General features: G+C 41.9%; 2 pseudogenes; both read right to left on the bottom strand.

Moving 5' to 3' along the window:
* Positions 1–9,425: 9,425 nt before the first annotated feature.
* Positions 9,426–12,069, bottom strand: LOC123472310 (annotated as a pseudogene).
* A 10,148-nt stretch (positions 12,070–22,217) lies between these two features.
* On the bottom strand, positions 22,218–23,396 carry LOC123466341 (annotated as a pseudogene).
* Positions 23,397–25,609: the final 2,213 nt, after the last annotated feature.

Raw genomic sequence — 25,609 nt, 5'->3', positions numbered from 1 at the left:
TCATCATTTCTTCGGCCTTCAACTCCCCCACGGTTGGCTTGTAAATTCCCATCTTAGCTCTGGCGTTGGTCGCGAACCTTCTGCACCAAGCGATAACTCTTTGGATCTTGAGCAAGCTGGAATACTTCTTTACACAGTCATCAATCGGGTGATTGTCGTCTTCCGTTTTGACTGCGAAGACTCGAATTACGTTAACGTCCCTTTCTTCTGGCTCTGTGATCTCTTCCCAAATATCCCACTCCGACGGATCGAGTTTCAGGAACGATGGACCCTCGTGGAATTTCACCAACTCGTCGACGTTCTTCGGGTCAATGCCACGACTACACAGGTCCACTGGATTATTAATTCCGGAAACGTCACGCCATTGTCTTCGATTCGTGTTCCGGAGGATTCTGCCAATCCGATTGTTCACGAAGGTTTCAAATCGGCAAGTGCGAGAATGGATCCAACGTAAAACGGTTTGAGAGTCGGTGTGGAAGGTAACTTCACGTAAATCGATTTCGAGCTCCCGACAGATTACTAGGGCGATATTTAAGCCTTCTACAGCAGCCTGCAACTCTAATCTTGGGATCGTGAGTCCTTTTACTGGTGTTACGTGTGTTTTAGCCATGACAAAGGATACGTTGATCGACTGGTCTTCGAAGATGAAACGGAAGTACGCCACAGCTCCAAATCCTTTTGTGCTTGCATCCGTAAATATGCAGGTGCTGCTGCGTCCAACGACCACGTTGATGCCGGAAACATCTTGGTACTGTTAACAACTCCAGGTTATCCAGATGCTCGTACCAGTAGTGAAAGCGTTGGCCTAATTCTTCGGGGATAGGGTTATCCCAGCCGATCCTTTTCTCGTACGTCCATATATCTTGCAGAAGTGACTTCATTAAGAAAACAACAGGAGCGACGAGTCCCAACGGGTCGTAGACACTGGAGATTATACTGAGGAAATTCCTTTTGGTGAGAACGTCATGGCTTTGCTGCTTCCGTATCTTGAACGTCAGCATATCCGTTTCTCCGTTCCACATCACTCCAAGTGTTCGCTCGATGGGCAACTTCTCCAAATCAAGGTCCAGTGTTGGTGAGGCCAAACCGAACTCACGTAGAGCCGATATAACCTTCCTTGATGAGGACGTCCACTTCGTTAGATTGAAACCGCCTAGTTGTAAGAGTTTCTTCATCTGGCGGGCCCGTTTTACTGCCCCGTCTTCGGAATCAAAGGAATCGAGGTAGTTGTCAACGTAAAAGTTTCTTCGAACGCTCTCTGCTGCCTCCGGATACTGGTCGCGATGATCGTCTGCAGTCCGATTTAGGGCGAAAATACAGGTCGTTGGGGAAGATACCGATCCAAAGACGTGGACAGTCATTTGGTACGTTAACGGAACTTGATTACTGCCAGGCGTTCGATAGACAAACCGGTAGGCCGCCTGGTCTTCTACTGGGACCTTCACTTGGTGAAACATCTTCTCGATATCTGCGCCAACTGGTACCAGGTTCCTTCGGAAGCGTAGTAGGACACCGAGTAGGCTAACGAGAAGATTGGGTCCACGTAACAGGTTCTGGTTGATCGACGTTCCCCCATACTCGGCGGCTCCGTCGAATACAACTCGAACTTTGGTCGTAGAGCTGGATGGGCTTACGACGCCGTGGTGCGGTAAATACCACGTTCTACTTGACTCCTTCCGCAACTCTTCGGTCGTGAGGAGTCTGGCGTAATCCAGGCCGATGTACTCCTTAACAACTGCATCATACTTCTGGGCGAAGTCTACATCTCGTTGAAATCGCCTCTCCAGAGAATAAAGTCTCTTCAATGCAGTTGCCCGATTGTCCGGAAGGTTTACGTTGTCGGTTTTCCACATAAGGCCGACTTGATACCGGTTACCAACATTCTTTACTGTTGACTCGAGGATACGTTGCCCACGTAGATCTTCTTCGGAGAGAAAAGGCTGCTCCATGTCTACGTCTTTCGCCTCCAGCTGCCAGAATTTCTTGACTAACTCGTTGAGGTCTTCGAGACGTTCCTCTGCTACTATGTGGGCGATGAACGGACGCCCATCTTGTGGCGGGCCCGTTTGACCACCCAGGCACCAACCAAACGGTGTTTTGAAGGCGATAGGCCCAATTGTTCCAGCCGGCGGCTTGACGGAATCTACGTGATCGTGGGCTTCTGCTACGTCAATTCCAATTAATACTCCAACGTCTTCGGGTTGTATGTTCGGGACATCAAGACCGCGTAGGTGTGTCCAGGACTCCATCTGACGAGGGTTGATTGGAGGATTTGGCGTCACCTTCAAATTGTCGACGGCGTAGGCGTGTTTAACTTCAAATCGGCTTGTTCCATCGACGGATGAGAGGGAGAAATCCACAACCGCAGCTTGGACGTTTGATGTGGCTCCATCATAAGAGACAACGTTGATACGTTTATGCTGACCAACGAGTCCCAACCTTTTTACTAAATCTCTCCTGATCAGTGTGGTGTCACTTCCGGTATCCAGGAATCCGAAAGTGTCGACCCATCTTGTGCCGACGCTAATACGAACGGGTACAATCTTGAAACGTACACGTCGCTTTACCGGTTCCTTCTGGGTTAGTGTCCCGAGGAATGCAGTCGATGTAGACGCTGATGGAGACATTTGATCCGATAGTTTACTCCGTGGGATGAACTCGGACCCGTGAAGCAAGGGATGGTGTCTTGATCCAGTGCATCGACCCATGGTACATTTGATGTCCCTGGGACACTCCTTGCGTTCATGTTTGCCGGTTAGGCATAGTAGACACCTCCCGGACTTAAATACGACTTCAGCCCTTTTCGTGGGCGTGAAAGACATAAACAGGTTACAGCTGACCAAGTTGTGAGCCCTGCCGTAACAAGCTAGGCACCTCCATTGGCCAGTCTTTTCGGCCGCTTTCTCCTCCGTTTTCGGTTGTTTTCCCTTGGGAGCAGCCTCCGGAGGTGACGACGCCGTTGATTTAGAGCCTTCTTCTGTCGAAACGTGTCCAATGGTCGACGTGTGAGCAGCGTTCTGTTTCTTGACAGGCTTCTTCTCATCAAACCGTACTTTGGACGTCGACGTAGGCAAGGACTCAAATACGTTTTTACCATGTTGCTTACTCATGGATTTTACTGTTACCCAGTCGTCCAGGTCCAGAACGGTCAGCTCTGCACCCGTTCTCTTTCGTTTTTCATTCCACTTCTCTTTAAAGTACGTCGTCAGCTTTGCTTCCATGGCCATCAGAGTAGTACGGCTATGAAGCTCGTGGGCATATCTTGATTGTGACAGCGTGACCACTGCTCCATGCAACCGGTTTGCAAAAGTCTTGAGGCTCGCCGCATCTTGGTTCTTCAAAGGTGGAATCTGCAGCAGGTCGTCGAGGTACGTTTGATCCATGACTTCGGTGCGGCCGTAAACTGCATCGAGTCGTTCCCATACCACGGAGTACATAGCCTCATCAGCAAGGCACTCGCCGATCTCATTCCGGACCTCCTTCGACAGCAGCTCTTCCAACATGAATAGTAGGGCAGGAGAACCGTTGTACTCTTGTTCGTATAAGGCTCGAAATTTAGCCTTAAACCGGGCGTAGTTCTTCGGATTTCCATCAAACGGCTGGATCGTGAAGGTCGGAGTACGTGGACGACTACAGCAGCCGCCATGAGGATGGTTGGAAGGGCCAGCGGCAGGTGGAGGTTCAGGGGTCGTGTCCGAACTCTCCGAAGACGTATCGTGCCCAGGGGGTGGGCATGGATTGCAGGTTGAAGGCATGATGGGCAAGGGTCTTCGGGTAGGATCCTGTGCAGAGGTACCGGCTGGAACGTAACGATTGGACAAGTCTCTACGGTGCATTACTGTGGCCTCAATTGACTTTAAGGACGCCCGGGCAGGGATGTCTTGTGTAGCAGCGAGTGACTGTGATCGTTTTGGAAGGCGTGTCTCTTGGTCCAGAACTTGCTCTTGTATCGTTCTCAGATGGATCTTGTTGACTTCCATCGTTGTTTTTAGACCTTCAATCTGAGCATTTAGGTCCAAGTTAACCTCTTTGATCTTCTGATCCATTTCACGTAGACTCTGACGTGAATCTTTCACCAAGTTGGTGTTAGCGGCGATTTCTAATGACGTCTTTTCCGCGCTGTCAATGAGTTTGCTCAGGTGCTCACCCATGCCTTTCAGCGCCTTGCTTAACGTTTCCGTAGCCGACGTGGTGCTCGCTTCCATCTGGATTCTTGCACGTTCCATCTTGACTTCCAGTTCCAATATCTGTTTCTGGATGCACAGATCACGCTGGCTGGGTTGACCAAGGGAAACATTTGACGCTGAACGGGTAGACCTCTTCCGTGATAGCGTGGTGCTAACTGTGACGTCAGAAGTTGTCGTACCAATAGAGCTGGCTGAGTGACGTGACGACGTGGCATACCTAATGGCGAAGTTGAGGATTTCCACGTGGTCGGTGTCGAATTGTACCTCCCATTTTTCACAGGCTTGACGTTGTGGATCCGTAATATCGGGCAAGCTCTCCATATACGTGTGGTGAAGATCTTTGACGTCTTCGTAGATACGAATTAATTCGTCTCGCCATGCTGTAACTTGCAACTTCTTGAGTCTGATGGCTCCCAACTTGTGATCTACCACTGCTTTTCTGAGCTGATTCGTTAACTTCGTGTGGGCCGCCTTTCTTCTCCCACGTTTCTGCTTGAGATCGTTGTCTGGGAGGAGGGGGCCTTCATTCTTCATTGCTTCTGGCTTCATTTCGTCTTCTATAGAGATATTGCCGCCCGACTCAATACTCTCGGCTTTTGCTACGGCTTCACTCATGACGTAGAAACGTTCAAAGACAAGGAAGTAGTCACACGTAAACGGATGTCGATGATTCACGTAGATACAGCGACGATACAGTCAGATACGTAAAGGCGTGGTAGACCGGGTTTGGCCTTCAGGATGGCGTGGACGTGTGTCAAAGTCTTACAAAGGGAATACCCGACAATTTTACTGAATCTAACAAGTTTTACTAGGGATAACAAGAGAAATGCACGTGTTCGTTAATTCCCGGGTTTCGGCACCATTTGTTACAAACGCTCACGCGCATTGGAGACGTTGTAGCAGAGATGAGATGAGGATGAAAAATAATGAAATAAGAAATATGACTGGAGGGAAAACACACGGCTTTATTCTTCGTTGAAAAGGGGAGAACAAAAAAAAAGGAGAGAGAAAAATTGGGAACTCAAGATTAGACTGGATTACGGGGGAGGTAAACGAGAGATGCTCATTTACGACCGTTACGGTACAATACTGAATAAACAACTGAACAACGGGGGCAAGGGCCACTTCCAACATGAACATACACCGAAGGCCCTTGCCACCTACAATCCTGCCCGTGAGGGCAGCACTGTAAGTGACAATATACTTGTATTCAATGTGAATACACTGTTAAATTTTGAGTTTATACTTCTACATGTAAACAGAATCAAATATACTTGTATTCAATGTGAATAAACTGTGATACCATGAGTTTTTACTTCTATATGTAAACAGGATCAAATATACTTGTATTCAATGTGAATATGCTGTTATATTATGAGTTTATACTTCTACATGTAAACAGAATCAAATATTCTTGTATTCAATGTGAATACACTGTGATACCATGAGTTTTTACTTCAATATGTAAACAGGATCAAATAAACTTGTATTCAATGTTAATACACTGTTAAATTATGAGTTTATACTTCTACTTGTAAGCAGAATCAAATATACTTGTATTCAATGTGAATAAACTGTGATACCATGAGTTTTTACTTCTATATGTAAACAGGATCAAATATACTTGTATTCAATGTGAATACACTGTTAAATTATGAGTTTATACTTCTACATGTAAACAGGATCAAATATACTTGTATTCAATGTGAATACACTGTTATATTATGAGTTTATACTTCGACATGTAAACAGGATCAAATATACTTGTATTCAATATGAACACACTGTTATATTAGGAGTTTATACTTCTACATATTAACAGAATCAAATATACTTGTATTCAATATTAATACACTGTTATATTATGAGTTTATACTTCTACATGTAAACAAAATCAAATATACTTGTATTCAATGTGAATACACTGTGATACCATGAGTTTTTACTTCTATATGTAAACAGGATCAAATATACTTGTATTTCATGTGAATACACTGTTAAATAAGGAGTTTATACTTCTACATGTAAACAGAATCAAATATACTTTTATTCAATGTGAATACACTGTTATATTATGAGTTTTTACTTCGACATGTAAACAGGATCAAATATACTTGTATTCAATGTAATACACTGTGATACCATGAGTTTTTACTTCTATATGTAAACAGAATCAAAAATACTTGTATTCAATAAAAATACACTGTGATACCAAAAGTTTTTACTTCTAAATGTAAACAGAATCAAATATAATTGTATTTAATGTGAATACACTGTGAAAACATGAGTTTTTACTTCTATATGTAAACAGGATCAAATATACTTGTATTCAATGTGAATACACTGTTCAAATATGAGTTTATACTTCTACATGTAAACAAGATCAAATATACTTGTATTCAACGTGAATACACTGTTATACCATGAGTTTATACTTCTACATGTAAACAGAATCAAATATACTTGTATTCAATGTGAATACACTGTTATATTATGAGAATATACTTCTACATGTAAACAGAATCAAATATACTTGTATTCAATGTGAATACACTGTGATACCATGAGTTAGAACTTCTATATGTAAACAGAATCAAATATACTTGTATTCAATGTGAATACACTGTTATATTATGAGTTTATACTTCTACATGTAAACAGAATCAAATATAATTGTATTCAATGTGAATACACTGTGATACCAAGAGTTTTTACTTCTATATGTAAACAGGATCAAATATACTTGTATTCAACGTGAATACACTGTTATACCATGAGTTTTTACTTCTATATGTAAACAGGATCAAATATACTTTTATTCATTGTGAATACGCTGTTATGAGTTTATACTTCTACATGTAAACAGAATCAAATATACTTGTATTCAATGTGACTACACTGTGATACCATGAGTTTTAACTTCTATATGTAAACAGGATCAAATATACTTGTATTCAATGTGAATACACTGTTATATTTTGAGTTTATACTTCTACATGTAAGCAGAATCAAATATACTTGTATTCAATGCGAATACACTGTAATACTATGAGTTTTATCTTCTATATGTAAAGAGGATCAAATATATTTGTATTCAATGTGAATACACTGTGATACCATGAATTTTTACTTCTTTATGTAAACAGGATCAAATATACTTGTATTCAACGTGAATACACTGTTATATCATGAATTTTTACTTCTATATGTTAACAGGATCAAATGTACTTGTATTCAATGTCAATACACTGTCATATTATGAGTTTATACTTTTTCATGTAAACAGAATCAAATAAACTTGTATTTAATGTGAATACACTGTTATACCATGAGTTTTTACTTTTATATGTAAACAGGATCAAATATACTTGTATTCAATGTGAATACACTGTTATATTAAGAGTTTATACTTCTACATTTAAACAGAATCAAATATGCTTGTATTCAATGTGAATACACTGTGATACCATGAGTTTTTACTTCTATATGTAAACAGGATCAAATATACTTGTATTCAATGTGAATACACTGTTATACCATGCATTTTTACTTCTATATGTTAACAGGATCAAATATACTTGTATTCAATGTCAATACACTGTCATATTATGAGTTTATTCTTCTACATGTAAACAGAATCAAATAAACTTGTATTTAATGTGAATACACTGTTATACCATGAGTTTTTACTTCTATATGTAAACAGGATCAAATATACTTGTATTAAATGTGAATACACTGTTATGCTATGTGTTTATACTTCTACATGTAAACAGAATATAAATATACTTGTATTTAATGTGAATACACTGTTATAACATGAGTTTTTACTTCTATATGTAAACAGAATAAAATATACTTGTATTCAATGTGAATAAACTGTTATATTATGAGTTTATACTTCTACATGTAAACAGAATCAAATATACTTGTATTCAATGTGAATACACTTTGATACCATGAGTTTTTACTTCTTTATGTAAACAGGATCAAATATACTTGTATTCAATGTGAATACACTGTTATATTATGAGTTTATACTTCTAAATGTAAACAGAATCAAATATACTTGTATTCAAAGTGAATAAACTGTGATACCATGAGTTTTAACTTCTATATGTAAACAGGATCAAATATACTTGTATTCAATGTAAATACACTATTATATTATGAGTTTTTACTTCTACATGTAAACAGAATCAAATATACTTGTATTCAATCTGAATACACTGTGATACCATGAGTTTTAACTTCTATATGTAAACAGGATCAAATATACTTGTATTCAACGTGAATACACTGTTATACCATGAGTTTTTACTTCTATATGTAAACAGGATAAAATATACTTATATTCAATGTGAATACACTGTTATATTATGAGTTTATACTTCTACATGTAAACAGAATCAAATATACTTGTATTAAATGTGAATACTCTGTGATACCATGAGTTGTAACTTCTATATGTAAAGAGGATAAAATATACTTGTATTCAATGTGAATACACTGTGATACCATGAGTTTTTACTTCTATATGTAAACAGGATAAAATATACTTGTATTCAATGTGAATACACTGTTATATTATAAGTTTATACTTCTACATTGTAATAGTTTCTGCGTTAGTTGCAGAGACTATCAACAAAAAATAATTGAATTTCAATGGTTTATTTTCCGCATTGTCGTACAGGAGCGTCGTGAAGAAGGAAGAAATACACTTTTAAAAATGATGGTAAGAGACAAGGGTTCTAGTCTTTGTTTCCCGAAGAGCAGAACAACACACGAGTTGAGGGAAGAAGGGACCGTCTAAGAATCTACTTGTTTTTTGTTTTTTTGGTCCTATTTGTTACCTTTCGGTATGCTTTTCTGGCTAAGCGTCACTTTCTTAGAGGTCAAATTTAAAGGAAGTAGTGTATGGTCTATTCTTGGGCTTGCCCTAGTGACCAGTATTAAGGGGGGGACATTCTAGACTAGCTAGATGGGTTTCCGATTGGAGGTCACGAGTAGAAAGTCATTCCCACGGTCAACTCCCTGTATTGCTTTGTGACAATAACAAGGGCTACCCTGAGAACGTTGAACTCTCAAGGTTTTTTGCACTCTGGGAGATCAATTCCTTACATCACCCTCCCTCCTCTTTTGTTGCGTCCCGCAACAATCGGTACCAGCTTCTGCATTTTATTTTCATCTAATGATGGGTGGATCCTACGCTGATGACACGGGTACGATGTTTCAGTTTCCTGAATTAGACTTCGTCTATTTGTCGTGCTGCCGAGGTGAACCATTAAGCCGGCATACATTGTGAGTGTTATTGCAGTGCTTTTTTCTGTTTTTTTTTAGTTTTTTTTTTGTTTTTTTTTTAGGGGACTGTGTATACGTTTGATCTCTTTTCCATTCTCACTCGTAAATTCCTTCGAAGACCCATTTCTAATTAGGAGATGAAAAATGGAACATGGTTTGAAATATGTAAGCAAATCCGACATCAGCAATTATACGGTTAAGTCTAGAAGGGTGTTTAAGGAAAGTACAGGAATAGGAGTATATTGATTATAGGAACACAGTGGCGAATTTATTGCATTAGACATCAATTAGCTCAATTATGTGGGAGGATTGATTCGATTTTCTTGGAGGAATGATTCGGCTTCTGGCTGATTAGGGCGTTGGCGGTTTCGCTGCCTCTTCTTTCTCCGTGGGGGCTCTGTCGATCGCTCTGAGGCTGTGGATTAGTTGAAATATGTTTGACATGATTGGGAAGGCTTTGAGGAGGGACCCGATACCACAAAATCTTACAGCGAATACTGAAATCATCCCAAAGCCTGAAATGGCTCCGAAATTTTTTATCCAACCCCCCATTTTAGCTACAAAATCTACGTAAGGGGCATCGATATGGTGAATTAGGACATTGGAAGTGAGAAGTTCTTTTGTGTTGTCTTCTGAGTGATGCTCATGAATATTGGCGAGAATGTCAGCCATTATCGACGCATGACTCAAAGGGCTATTTTGAATTGCTGGGTGCATTTGTAGGAGGGTTGCTAGAGTATTGTCGGCTTCGAATTTCTCTGTTTCAATGAGTTTTCTACCTTGAACTTGGATGTTGGCAAACACCGGAATCCATTCCCCATTTTTGTGAGCGTGAGTTTTCCCGTTAAAATTTACAAAATTTGAAATCCAATAGCAGTCGGTGAAGGGTACGAGCTCCCAACCTTCGACTGCAATTGTAAAATTGAGATAACGTGGTCGAGGACCACATTTTGTAAATTCTGTGTGGAAGGTTACATTTTGTTCTCTACATTGTAAGACTGAAGCTTGGGCACCGTTGGCTACTAATTTTGAACATTTTGGAAGTTGCATGTTAGTAGCTGCTAACCAGCCATTGTACTGAGCGCTTACGATTACGCTGTGATGGTTCATTTTTCGGTTTTCGCATTGTAACCGACGAATTTCTCTTGCCAGTCTATTCTCGTAGTCTAATGCTATGTCTCTGGTGTATTGGACATGGGCGGCGGCTTCAATTTCTGCTTTTATTGTTGAGGCAACCTGTTTGACCTGTGCATTTGTTGTATTACTGCTGGTTTTCCTCTCGTTCTCTACCGTCGCATTGGGATCGAATTTCTCAAAATCTCCTGTTGGGGGTGCCATGTTAATTGCTACTAAAATTTTTTCCATTCCCATTACACTTTGTAACTGCCGTTTTCCGCAGTAAGCGAGCATTGTTGTGTTGATTAGAAAGTCTGTTTGGCTGTGTTTATCCTGTAAACGTTTGATCTCGGGATTATTTGTTTTGTAAAGCTGTCCTTCTCCGCTTCTTACTAACTTAGCTCGCAGTCTTTCTTTTCTTTATATGAATTATCCCAGATTAAAGTAACGAATTTAACAGTTGCTGTCCCGCTCAAGCTGCCTGAAAGTGTTCCTAACGGAGAATTGATTGTGCAATTGTCGCATTCCGTTTCTAGAGCTACTTCTTCAATTTTACAGTTCAGAACCTTATGGGTTATTGTTCTCATCCACAATGGTTGTATGTTAGGATACAGGTCGTAAGTAAATTTTCGTGGCCCCGTCGGATTCATTTCGTAGTCGCCACATCTTCTGAATTCTTTCATTTGGCTGCACATTTCTGGAGTAGCTACTGCTGGCCATTTGCTTTGACCATGTGTATGCCAAACAAAGAAATCTGTGTTAACTAAACGATGGGCATACCAGACGCTACACATATATCCCGGGAATCGTTTAACTTCTGGTAAGTGGGACAAGAGGGTATATATTGTCACTTAAAGCACGATTTCGTTACTCACGGGTAACGGACTGTATCTCCACCAATTGTCACACGAGTTGTATTGGAACAAGAATACACGAATACAACAAGTGATGACTTAAATTCTAAGCAATGGTTTAACTCAAACAAAAGGGATAACCATTACCAAAAGTTGGAGAAGCGTCTGAAGAACTCTAGGGAAACCAGGGAACTTCTCCTACGGAGCCCAGCTCCGGGAGCTCACCCGATGGAGACTCATCTAACGCAGATTCGGGGCAGCGTTTTATACCGTCGCGCGAATTACTCCCCTTCCGGACTGCATATCTGCGTATCTTTCTTGGAGCGAACTTCTCCCGACAATTTCTTCACCACGATCGCAGCTTTGTCCAAGGAGCGGATGACTCATCTCTGCGAAGAGATAACCAATATCCCTTTTCACCCGCGACAATATAACAGCTTTTGGGGGGGATGGATCTTCTATAATCTGGCAATTTTCGTCGCCGAAGTTCAAGAATCCTTTCATTTTTGCCTGACTACAGTCGCATATCGTAGCGTTCATCGCCAATGCTGTTTGAAGGCAGGTCAATAGTACTACCAAAAATAAACTAAGGAGAGAGAGAAAAAATTATGAAATTGGTTGTTATGTGAGAGGAAAAAATATAATAAGACATGGTGGCTTATTATTGGATTAATAATTATGGATTCCTACTCCTAGGGAGTAGAGTCTTCGTCGTACCTAAGCGCTAACTTCAATTTTTTGGAATTTCTGAAAAACTCTCGCACGCTTCGTTCGATTTGAACGAAATTTGTCACGCTGTGTTCGTTGTTCACGAACCAGCTATGGCGTACAAAATTATAACACAAAATATTGTATATATTTTTTTTTATTAAGGGACTGAATTCTACTCCTAGTGAGGAGAGGCTTCTATGTACCTTTACGCGCTGAATTTAATTTTTTTGGAATTTCTGAAAAACTCCCGCGAGCTTCGTTCGATTTGAACGAAATTGGTCACAATTGATTCGTTGTTCACGAATCAGCTATGGCGTGCACAATTATAACACAAAATATTGTAACGTTTAGAGAACGACTTCGTCCTCCAACAGACCTTCCCTCTGTTTTGGTTTCCTCTTCCATTTTAGCTTGTGCCTGGTGACTGTCACCTTTGTTTGTGTTTTTATGCTCTCTGAAAGTATTGAAAGAGAATTTAGGTTACTATTTTTTATGCTTTCATATCAAAGTCCTTAAACTTATCGGGAAGACGGGTCACGACTCGTGTTCTTTTTTCTCGTTGGGTACCGTTTGGTTGTACTGGTTTGTCTTTCTCTTTTTGTACGTTAGCTTCTTCGTCCCTAGTTTGTTCTAGGTTCGGCCGGATATGCTTAGGAACTTTATTTTCTAAAAAAGGGTTGCCGTAGCCAAAGGTGCCTGGTTGTTGACTTGTTTCGGTGCTTGTCTTAATTGGACTATTTTCTCTCTCGAAATCCAAATTTTCTGCTTCGTCTTCGTCGGATTCTTCTTCCGGTTCCTCGTCTGACTTGTCACCATTAGACGATTCGTCAGACTGTCTTATCGCTCGTAACTCAGTCGTTCTCAGATCGTCAAAGTCAACACATTCCTCATCACGCCATACCGTACTTTCGGTTAATGCTTTTAACCGATTCACATGGGTGAGTTGAGTTCTCGCGCCATTGTAGGAACGTATTTCTACCGTTCCATTCGAGTTGACTTTGGAAATTCTATATGGACCTTGATATCTCGGATTGAGTTTTTTTCTCGTGCCTATCTTATGTCTAGCAGTACTCTGTCTCCCAGTTCAAAGTTGTTTTCTTTTGCCCTCTTGTCATATTGAATTTTTTGTCTTACTCTGGCGTCTAATAGATTTTTTCTTGCTAGTGCGAAACCCTCTCTTAGTCGTTTCATTGCCTGACTTTTATAATCTTGCGGAGTGATCAATTCTGCTTCTGGGATTAAAAATCTATCAACGACCATATTTGGGTCTTTTGCCATTATTAAAAAATAGAGGCTCTCCATTGTGGATGAGTGAACTGAATTTCTATACGCCGACGCCATAGGTCCCAATACCTCTTCCCAATGTTCATAACCATCATCTATATATTTCCGAATCATTTCTACTACGGTTTTGTTGAAACGCTCTGTCATACCATTTGATTGCGGATAATAGGCTGTCGTAGTGTTGTGTTTAGTTTTCAATTCTCTACACAAACTGTTGAACAGTTGGGAGGTAAAATTGGAGTCTCTATCAGTAATGATAATTTTAGGTGGGCCGTGATACAGTACAATCTTGTCCATTAAGGCTCGGCAAGTCGTTTCGGCCGTTTGGTTCGGCAACGCTACGACCTCCGTCCATTTTGAAAAATCATCGGTCATCACCAATTCATATTTATTTCCGTTCAAGGATTCGGGTTTGATTGGTCCTAGAAAATCCATACCTATAACTTCAAATGGGGCCGTCGCTATTTCAAGAGGATTCAGAAACGCTCTGGTTACCACGCGTCTTTGTAATGCACAAACTTCACACGATTTGCAATAACTTTTTATGTCTTTTAACATCTCTGGCCAATAGAATTTGTCCCTAACTCTAAAGTATGTGCATAGAAACGCTAGATGTCCCGCTAAGAGAGAATTGTGGTATTCTTTAACTACAGTTTTTCTCTGCGAATAGGGTACAACAGTTTGTTCTTGTACATATTTTCTTCTTTTCTTTGAGGCAGGATAGAAATCCCTTCTCAAAACTCCGCTGTCGATTCGAAAAGTTCCAATTTCTTTCACCCAATTAGGGTTCTCTAGCTCATCTATTTCTGATAGAATTCCTTCGCTCAAATAATTCATTGTCTTTGCGCATAGCTTGTCTTTCTTCTGCTCTTCTATAAATTTTTTTGTAAAATCTGATAGTTTCCCGGTTGTTACAACTCGGATACGGGAGAAAAAATCAGCATTGCTATGTTCTTTTCCAGGCTTGTATCTAATCTTGTATTTTACTGCCGATAACGCAATCGACCACCGTCCCAACCTACTATTCTCGTCCTTGTGAGATTCCAGCCATTGTAGTGGTCTGTGATCGCTTACGATCTCAAACCTTTCATCTTGTATGTAATGGCGATATCTTTTTATCCCATAAACAATTGCAAGTGCTTCACGCTCTATTGCTTAATAGTTGCGCTCAGCATTGTTTAGATGTCTACTGGAATACGCAATGACTACTTCCTGGTCATTTTGAATCTGGCTTAAGACCGCTTCAATACCATAGTTACTTGCATCCGTGAAAATTAGAAATTCCTTGTTAAAATCAGGGAATGCGACAATAGGCGTTGTTATGAGACATTCGCGAAGGGTCTTAAAGGCTTTTTGTTCCTCTTCCCCCATTCAAAATTACTGTTTTTATTTTCTTCTTTCGTTATTACTGTTACTTTTTTCCCTTTTTTGTTAACTCTGTTTTTTGTTTTTTTTGTAAGCTCAATTAACAGGTGGGCTATATCTGCAAAATTTTTTATAAAACGCCTGTAATAAGATGCAAGTCATAAGAATGATTGTATTTCTACTATGGTTTTCGGCCTTTCGTAATTTTTTAGTCGCTCAATTTTTTCTGGATCGGGGGTGATTCCACTTGCTGAAATTACATGCCCCAAATACTGCACGGATTGACACATAAATTTACATTTTCAGGGGCCAAGTTTTAGATTAGCTTCTTTTAATAGATCGAAAATTCTTTCCAAGTTGTGGAGATGTTCCTCCTTGGTTTTCGAAAAAACTATAATATCGTCCAGATAGACTAAACAGATTTCGCCAATCACTGAGCGTAACACAAAATTCATTAAACGTTGAAATGTCCCCGGTGCATTCTTCAATCCGAATGCCAGTCGGTTCCACTCGTACAAATTATTGTCAACTATAAAAGCAGTTTTTTCCTTGGAATTTTCATCCATTTCAATTTGCCAATAGCCTGATGCTAAATCAAGTGTACTGAAGTACTGCTGTCCATGAAGTAAGTCGAGGACATCATCAATTCTGGGTAGCGGAAACGAGTCTTTTTTTGTTATCTGGTTTAGTTTCCTGTAATCTATGCACAATCTAATCCCCCCACTTTTCTTTTTTACTAAAACTACGGGTGCTGCCCATGGGGAAACGGACGGCTTTATTATTCTATTAACTAATAACTCTTGCAAAATACTTTCTAATTCTTTTTTATTGTTGTTGTGAATCCGATAGGGTCTTAATCGTATGGGTCCTTGTCCTTCCATGTTAATGTGGTGTTTAACTAGTCCGGTTTTCCTAATTCAACTGCGAACATGCTTAACTCTGCTTTAGATGCGAACATTGAAGATTTGTTTTTTAAAAATTTAATCAAAGAAGCTCGGTCTGCTTCTGCCATTACTGGAGGTAAGTTTACACTAAAATCTAATTCGATAGAAGATTGTTCTTCTGTCCTACAAAAGTTAATGCACTCTTTTTCTGTTCTTCCGAATTCCATTCTTCCAATTACTTGGAATTTTGGTATGGTTATCGGTTCGTTGGTTTCGTTAATTAAAACTACGGAGAAAACTGTCAAATCGTTAACACTGCAAACGAAGGGGTCCACTCGTAACCCGCTGTGTAATCCCGACCCTCTTTCTAAATAACATGTGATATTCAGAGGAAGTTTTCCGCCTTCCCCTTCGGATTCAACGACAGTGGCGCTAAAGGGCATGATCGTGATCCTCTGTCTTGTGATTATGGCTGGCGAAGAGGCCGTGTCTTCTTTGACACGGTATATTGTTCTCTCGCTCCCATCTATAATAAATTTGTGCTCATATAAAGCGTCTAAACCTAAGATACAATCTTCGTTGATTCTATCCACGACAATGAAATCCTGCAGAAGATCATCGCCTAATACATTCATTTCGAGGGTAACTGTCCCTATTGTTCTAAGTCTAGTGTTGTCCACACCAAAGAGTTCTACCGGGTCATCAGTACTATAGTTTTTGATTTGATTTCCAATTCGTTGCAAAATTTCCGTTTTTATCAAGCTTCCAAAAGGGCACTATCCAAAAAGGCAGCTATCCAAAAGGGCAAAAAAATGTGTGTCACCGACTTGTAGTCTTAGTCGGGGTATTTTATTTTTTCTACTTTCTCTGACTTCATTAACATTTTGTCGGGGCTTCGGACAAGGTCCACCTTTATTCCCAACATTACAAAAGGTGGTTTTTAGTTTCCCTGTTCAAAAGGGTTCAATTGGCCTGAGTTATTTTGTAGTGAAGGGCCGTATGTTTGATTAGGTTTTGGTTGTGGGTCTGGGCATTCACGCTGTTCCGGCGAAGAATTAAATTGTTTTATTTTGTATAAGGGCCGCTAGAGGCCAACTTTGGGTTGTGCGTAGTACGCTTCATTTGTTTGTTTGTCCCGCGTTTACCCTTACCCAAAGCCTTTGTTTTGTCCCTATTTAACCCCGCGTGCATTGCATGCGGGTCTCTGATTTTGTTGGCGTCTCTCCACACACAAGGTGTGATCTCTTTAGCTACACTCCCCACACATAAGGTGTGATTCTCAAGTAGGCCTTACAACCCTACTCTGTATCCCGAGATCGGTTTAATACACCCTTAAGGGATACCCCCCCTCGAGTCTACGAAGTTTTCCTCTATTGAATTGAGCTCCCGAACATTTTGGTCCTTCGAACCGGAGCTATTCAACCGACTGTCTTCAATCCATTGGTTCTTCAAGCTAGGAACGAAGTCAGTAAGGCATAGAGAAGTTTTGGTGCACCTGTAAGTTCTTGTGTACCTGCAACTCTATCGGAAACTTAGAAGACCCGAGGGTTCTCGACTAACATAAGGCTAGTCACCGGATCATCAGCATCGTGCCACGTGACCCAGTCTACCGAACCAAGTACACCAAGGTACATCGTTCCGTTTTCTACAAGGTCTACACAGCAGCAGCCATGGATGATCTAACCAACAACACAGCAGCAAGAATAGCAGCGACAGCGAGATCGCAATCAGTAAGTCCCTCTATCCCGGTAGCAGCCCCAGTGTTAGAGGAAGCAGCCCAAGCAGTCACGATAGATTCCACCAGTGCAGCCATGGCGCAGTGGACACGCCTGCGAACTACTACAAGGCGTCAGATTACGAACACGTGCAGCCAAATCACCACAGCCATTAGAAGAGGTGACCCAGGAGACAGTGTTCAAGCCCTTGCAGAGTACGCGCAGGAATTGTTGAGAACCGCTAGTGATCTCAACAACAGACTGCTTGAAGAAGCTGGCCTAGACGAATTCGATCGGCAGCACGAGGCACATACTAGGTATGTTCAGCAGGTTAAGGCCGTGGCAGCAGAGCTTCAACGTTACCTTACCCCCCGTGCACATCCACCATCAGTTCGAAATGGCCATCCCGCCATTGTACCCTCTGTATACAGTAGCCGGCAGTCGTCAGCAGTGCATCCCGAAGCCGACAGACCACAATCCCACGCAGAAGCCCAACAGAGAGTCCTTGCAGCGCAACAGGACCTCCAGGAAGCAGAAAGGGCTCTACAGTCACTAAGGTTAGAAGACAATGACTTAGAATATCGGTCATTGCCAGGTGTAGTCGAACTCGACGCAGTTAATCGCTGGTGCCAAGACAACAGAAGATGGGGAGCAGTAGGAGAAGCGAGCCTACAGGAAGAAGCTCCAGACGATTGGATTGATATGTATCGTACCGGTCGATTACGACCCCTTCCGCGAGTAGAAGCAGGACCTCATTCGTCAATTCGAGCTGAGTTACCTGATTACAGCGGAAAGGCTCTAGATTGGTTCGCATGGATCGATTTGTTCCGGGCGTTGGTACATGACACATCCAAGGCCGCCGGCGAGAAATTTGCGATTTTGAGGAGACATCTCCAAGGTGACTGTCTAGACGTTGTATACGGTCTAGGGGGGGGAGAAGCTGCTTACATTCAAGCATTGGTCAGGCTTAAGGACAGTTTTGGCAGACGTGACGTCATGCGAGCAGCGCATATTCAAGCGTTAGAGAAACTGGAGTTCCAGAAGAACGATCCTGCTTCCTTCAAGCGTTATGCGGAAAAGGTCCGCACACATTTGTTCGATCTCACTAGAATAGGCGAATTCTCCGCCGCAGACATCATTGAAAGAATCTGTCTCAAGCTACAGCTAGCTGATCGCTTAGCTTGGAATACGGATAGAGGAAGTGGACTTGAAAGGCGAAGCCTCGACCAGTTTGGTTCTTGGCTTTGCAACCGGGCCGCCGCGTATCAAAACGCATACAGCATTGCGGCAGACCAAACAAGTGGAGTGCCGGGTAAAGCTCGTGACAGACAGCATACCCGCACCAACCAGGTTCAGGGTGAAACAAGAGGAAGAGACAATCGTCAGCCCAACAGTAGCTATTGCTTCAATTGCGAAGGCTCCCACAAGTTAGAAGATTGCCCGTCGTTTAAGGGTCTTACGGCTAGAGATAAGCTGTCGTTTTGTATCCGACGTCGGTTATGTTTCAATTGCCTGAAATCTGGACATTCTGCTAGAGATTGCAGAATGAAGAAATCGTGTTCGGTCCCTAACTGTAATCGCACACACCATACACTGCTTCACTACCAGCCGGATGACGCGGACGAATCGGTTCGCCCCGCTACAGCCCGCACCAACCTAGCAAAGGGGAAGAAAGCAGCTGTAGGAATGATCCAACTGGATGTTCTGGATGCAGAGGGAAACCTTGTGAAAGCCAATGTATTTCTGGATGAAGGTAGCGACAGTACGCTTTTCCGAGACGGATTTATTCGCCGACTTGGACTGAAAGGTGTTCCGCAGACTCTCGCCGTTGATGGCGCTGGTGGAGTTTTGAGAAAATATACTTCGCGTCGTATTCAACTCCGAGTTCGGCTACCCACAGGCGAATTCGCCACTCTTCAAGGTTCGACTATGCCTACTGTGGCCAGTCCGGTTCCACTTACAGATTGGAACACCTTAAAGAAGCGTTGGAGACATTTAGCAGACCTGCCATTAGAAAGCAATGGCGGGAGAGTAGACATCCTTCTCGGAATAGATCAGGCCTATTTGACAACGGCCATTGAATCTCGTTTCGGACAAGAAGACGAACCTACTGCTATTCGTACCCGCCTTGGATGGGTCGTAAGAGGAGTAATTGGGAATACATTCAGAAATCTTATGGCGAGAACGCACGCAGTGTTCACCAGCATGGAAGAGGAAGGCGACGCACTAGCGCAGCAGATGAAACGCTTTTGCGACACAGAAGAATTCGGGACGGAGCACAAGACAGATGGCGTTTCCGAAGACGATAGGCAAGCTATCGATATTTTAGAAAGCGGAACGCGAAAATTGGCCGTCGGCTATGAAACACCCATCACCTGGAAGGTTGGGGAGCCAGACCTGCCAAACAATCGGCATTTGGCCGAAAGAAGATTGGCTACCCTGCTGCACCGGTTCAACGAAGAACCCGATTTCGGGCAGGAGTATAGAAAAGCCATGGAAAAGAACTTCGAAAAGGGCTATGCAATTGTGTTGGCACCCGCCGACTACGGCCCACCGGAGTATTATCTCGCTCACCATGGAGTGAGAAAAGGTCCGAAGCTACGCGTTGTGTTTGACGCTGCAGCACCGTTCAAGGGAAAGTGCTTGAACGACAGTATTCTCAGTGGTCCGGCTCTACAAACCCCATTGCCATCTGTCATCTTGAAATTTCGGGAAGGCGAAATCGCATGGGCAGCTGACATAGAAGCCATGTTTAGCAGAATACGACTGAGACCAGAAGACGCACGGTACTTTAGGTTTCTTTGGAAAAGAAACGGGGAGGAGAAAGTGTGCGTGTGTGAGATGAAGCGGCTACCATTCGGCGCTACCTGTTCGCCATTCATTGCGATCAGTACCACGCGAAAAATTGCTGCTGATCTCAGCGATGACCCGAAAGTCATCGAGGCAATCAACACAAGGATGTATGTTGACGATTACCTCAGCTCCGCCAAATCACTGGAGGAAGGTATTCAAGAAGCAGTAGGCGTTAAAGAAACCCTAGCAAAAGGAGACATGCACCTTCAAAGCTGGATCTCCAATTCCGCAGCTTTTGTGAAAATCTTAGCACCTACAAGTAAAGGTGTTAGGAGTGTGCTAGGAGGACGAGCCGGGCGAGCTAAGTTGCCCTATGAAGAATTGCACCCGCCATTGCTGCCTGCGCAGCATAGTTTTACGAAGACTATCGTTCGAGCGTTCCACGTATTGCTTAAGCACGTTGGAACAGACTACCAGATCAGCTACATAAGGCAGCATTTCTGGATACCAGGAGGCCGGGAACTAGTCAAAAGGATTAGACACGAGTGTGAAAAGTGCAAACGAGAACGTGCCAAGCCAGGCGAACAACTTATGGCTGAACTACCGGATTCGCGTCTAGAATCTGGCTCAGCTCCATTCACTCGAACAGCCTGTGATCTGTTTGGGCCATTGGAAGTAGGACTTTCGCGAAATCGCACAGCAAAGCGATGGGCCGTTTTGTACACCTGTCTCGTTACCCGTGCCGTCTATGTGGATCTCGTGAACTCACTCTCATCAGACGATTTCCTTCTTAGCCTTTGGCGTTTTATCGGACTTTACGGCAAACCTCGCGTCATGCATTCCGACAACGGCACAAACTTTGTCGGTGCTGAAAACGAGCTGAAAGAAGAATCCGAAAAACTGTATGCCGATGAGAAAGTAGCCGAGTTCCTGAATTTGAAAAGGATTGACTGGAGATTCCAGCCACCCAGAACACCACATTTTGGTGGAGCGCACGAGTCGCTTGTAAGATCGGCAAAAAAGGCGCTTTATACCGCTCTTGACTTGGAGAGTAAGAAGCTACGACATCCAGCGGAAGACACACTCCGCACTCTCCTATATGAAGTAGCCGGTTTATTAAATGGTCGTCCCCTCACTGCAGCCAGTACAGATCCGAATGACTTCCGTCCGTTAACTCCTAACGATTTTCTAAATCGTCCGAGTTCGGCCGACCCACCAGCTGGGACATTCGACGACGCACTGCCCCGTGAGCATTATAGGTACGTCCAGAGAATGGCAAATCTATTCTGGGATCTTTGGAAGAAAGTTTATCTCCAGTCACTTGCCGGAAGAAAGAAGTGGAAATCCCCTCTGCCCAACTTTAAAGTCGGGGATGTTGTGTTGGAGATCGACAAGAGCCTTCGACGCGGACAATGGAATATCGGCCGGATTGCGAAGGTATTCCCAGGGCCAGACGGCCTAGTTCGAGTCGTAGATGTGCAGCTGGAAAGAGGACTTTTCCGTCGTGGAATCGACACTCTCGCGCTATTAGAAGTTAGCTCAGCAGGCGATGTCGTCCCAGACATACCCGCTTCGGGGGAGGATGTTCCGGCGAAGAATTAAATTGTTTTATTTTGTATAAGGGCCGCTAGAGGCCAACTTTGGGTTGTGCGTAGTACGCTTCATTTGTTTGTTTGTCCCGCGTTTACCCTTACCCAAAGCCTTTGTTTTGTCCCTATTTAACCCCGCGTGCATTGCATGCGGGTCTCTGATTTTGTTGGCGTCTCTCCACACACAAGGTGTGATCTCTTTAGCTACACTCCCCACACATAAGGTGTGATTCTCAAGTAGGCCTTACAACCCTACTCTGTATCCCGAGATCGGTTTAATACACCCTTAAGGGATACCCCCCCTCGAGTCTACGAAGTTTTCCTCTATTGAATTGAGCTCCCGAACACACGCTGTACATGTCCATTCTGTTTGCATTAAAACATCTAGGACCCCCTGGGCCCCAACTACACATCGCTGTTAGATGCGTATTGGTTTTGCAATTTGCACAATATTTTGGATCTGGTTGATTCCAACCGGTTTGGTTATTTCGGTCACTTTGGGATGGTTGCTTTTGTCCGAATTGACCTTCTTTATTTTGTTGTTGAAATCTTTGAGGGTTTTGTTCAAATTGATTATTGCAGTTCTGTGTTAGTTGGGATTGCTGCATGGATCGAGTAGGGAAACCAGCTTGGGCTTGAAAAGCGGACTGGGGATGAAAACCGGTTTGGGAACGGAAATTTGTTTGGGTCTGTGCTTGTAAGACTTTATTCAATAATTTAGCCGTTTCCTGGTTTTTCAGCATTAACTCACTCATTAATGGCTGATTATTTTTTGCGTTACTTCTAATTCTGATAATTTTCCTTTAATTTCGCTTGAAGGAGATGCATTCGAATTTGATGCGACAGCACTAATGAATTCTACGTTTCGTCTCTCTAATTTAGCTTCATTTAAGACGGCCTCACAATTCTCCGTTGCTTTTATCAAACTATCTAGATTCTTAAATTCTTTAAAGCTCATTCGTTCTCGAAGATTGTTTTTAAGTCTCCCCAAGAATTTGTCCATTATCAGCTGTTCTCTCATTTCGAGGTCTACCAATTTCCCCTCCCTTGCTGGGTAAGCAAATGAAAAAAGTTTTTGTATGCGACACGCGTAATCCCTAATTGATTCTCCAGGGTTTCGTATACAATTGTTGTATTCGGTCAAGTAAATTTTTCTACTATCTCCTCCATGATACCGGTCTTGTAAACATTGTTTTATTTTTGAGAACTCCTGCGCCTCTTTTGGAGAGCGTAACTGAAAAGTCATTACGCAGTAGAGCACAGGAACTTTATTTTCCTTCCCTCTTCAAACTCTGAAGCATTCATTACTGCATCAAAATGTTTGATCCAGTCCTCAAATTTCGTCGAACCTAATCCATTAAAGGCTGGTACTTGAGCCAAGAGGGAGACCGTCTGTTGTTGTTGATTTAACAATAGCTTTTGGCTCAAATAGTAGCTTTGATTTGTTTCTACTGGGCAAGATTTTTCTATCGTTTCCTTTTTTTGCTCTTCCTTAACTTTGTTCATTGATTTCGTTACGTGTTTTGCTGCGGCTTTGGCGCCTGCGTGCGCTTCTTCCTTTGAAGCTCCTCCCGCTTTCATGCAACGGTACATGTGATCATAGTGGCTTTGATAATTTATTCTGGCTATTTCCTCTCCCAGCAGCTTCTTCCCTGTCTTGATGGATTGATCTAACTGTTTTGGATAGCTAGGAGCTATCGGCTTGTTTCTTTCTGTTTTTCTTTCTCTTTCTTTTAAGCTCTTTTCTTTCCCTATTTGAAGGACCGGATTGCCGTCCTCCTTCTCTTCTGACGTGAGATTCTCGTTATCTTCTTTTACCTCTTCTTCACTATCTATAGAGCTATCGCTTTCGTCCTTCTCTTCCGTTGCCGAATCTTTCTCTTCCATCCGTTTTGTTTCTTTGATTACTGCAGATTTTTGGGTCTGCAAACTCTCTTCTTCCTGATGCACCTGCGCTTTGTGCTTGTTACGACTACTCCACCGAGTTGGTGTTTGTCCCTTAATGTGTGCCTTACGTGCCTTTCTTTTTGGTTTGCTTAATTCTGCCTGATTTTTATCTTCCTCGTCTACTTCTAGTAATTCTTTTTCAGATTTTGACTCCACGACTTCATTTTCTTCGACCTCAGATAGGTGTGGGTAAAATCTCTCAGTAGGGGGAGGTGTTCGTCTTAATGCTTTCCCTTTTGAATTTTCCCAACGAGTGTCGTCTGCTGCTTGTTCGTCTTCTCTTGGCACTGCTTCGTCGGTTTCGTATTCTGTTTCTGAACTGCTTGTTTGATGGTCTTCCGACTCGCTATTGTCTGGCCCTTCTGATTTTGTTTCTCCCACTTTCGGCGTTCGCTTAAATTGTTTAGGGGATAATGTGTTTAAGACTGCCTTTCCAATGTTTTTCAAAACGGCTGTTGTACCTAATTTTTCTTTAGTGGTTTCTGACATTCCGCCCAAAATAAAAATGATCGTCGGTTGACCGTTCGTTTTTCTTTCTTTTTTTAATTATTTCAAGAAGATTGATGAAATGACAGAGAAGCTGTCAAACTTCTATCCATTGTAAAAATTAATTCAAAAGATTGGTAGAGTGTGCTGTGAGTCACAAAACTGCTATGAATTGTGAAAAAAAAGATTGTAAAAAAAGATTGGCAGAGTTGGCTGTGAGTCAACAAAACTGCTATGAATTGTGAAAAATATTGTAAAAAAGATTGGCAGAGTTGGCTGTGAGTCAACAAAACTGCTATGAATTGTGAAAAAAATATTGTAAAAAAGATGGGCAGAGTTGGCTGTGAGTCAACAAAACTGCTATGAATGGTAAAAAAATTTTGTAAAAAAGATTGGCAGAGTTGGCTGTGAGTCAACAAAACTGCTATGAATTGTAAAAGTTCGGATAATCGCTGCCACCAGTGTAATAGTTTTTGCGTTAGTAGCAGAGACTATCAACAAAAAATAATTGAATTTAAATGGTTTATTTACCGCATTGCCGTACAGGAGCGTCGTGAAGAAGGAAGAAATACACTTTTAAAAATGGTGGTAAGAGACAAGGGTTCTAGTATTTGTTTCCCGAAGAGCAGAACAAAACCATAGTTGAGGGAAGAAGGGGCCGTCTAAGAATCTACTTGTTTCTGTTTTTTTGGTCCTATTTGTTACCTTTCGGTATGCTTTTCTGGCTAAGCGTCACTTTCTTAGAGGTCAAATTTAAAGGAAGTAGTGTATGGTCTATTATTGGGCTTGCCCTAGTGACCAGTAAGGGGGAACATTCTAGACTAGCTAGATGGGTTTCCGATTGCAGGTCACGAGTAGAAAGTCATTCCCACGGTCAACTCCCTGTATTGCTTTGTGACAATAACAAGGACTACCCTGAGAACGTTATACTTGTATTCAATGTAAATACTCTGCGATACCATGAGTTTATACTTCTACATGTAAACAAAATCAAATATACTTGTATTCAATGTGAATACACTGTTATACCATAAGTTTCTACTTCTTTATATAAACAGGATCAAATATACTTGTATTCAATGTGAATACACTGTTATATTATGAGTTTATGCTTCTTCATTTAAACAGAATCAAATATACTTGTATTCAATGTGAATACACTGTTATATTATGAGTTTATACCTCTACATGTAAACAGAATCAAATATACTTGTATTCAATGTGAATACATTGTGATACCATGAGTTTTAACTCCTATATGTAAAGAGGATTAAATATACTTGTATTCAATGTGAATACGCTGTGATACAATGAGTTTCTACTTCTATATGTAATCAGGATCAAATATACTTGTATTCAATGTGAATACACTGTTAT

This window comes from Daphnia magna, linkage group LG5, assembly GCF_020631705.1.
Source record: "Daphnia magna isolate NIES linkage group LG5, ASM2063170v1.1, whole genome shotgun sequence".
Classification (NCBI taxonomy): Eukaryota; Metazoa; Arthropoda; class Branchiopoda; order Diplostraca; family Daphniidae; genus Daphnia; species Daphnia magna.
This window is presented reverse-complemented; position numbering and strand designations above follow the sequence as displayed.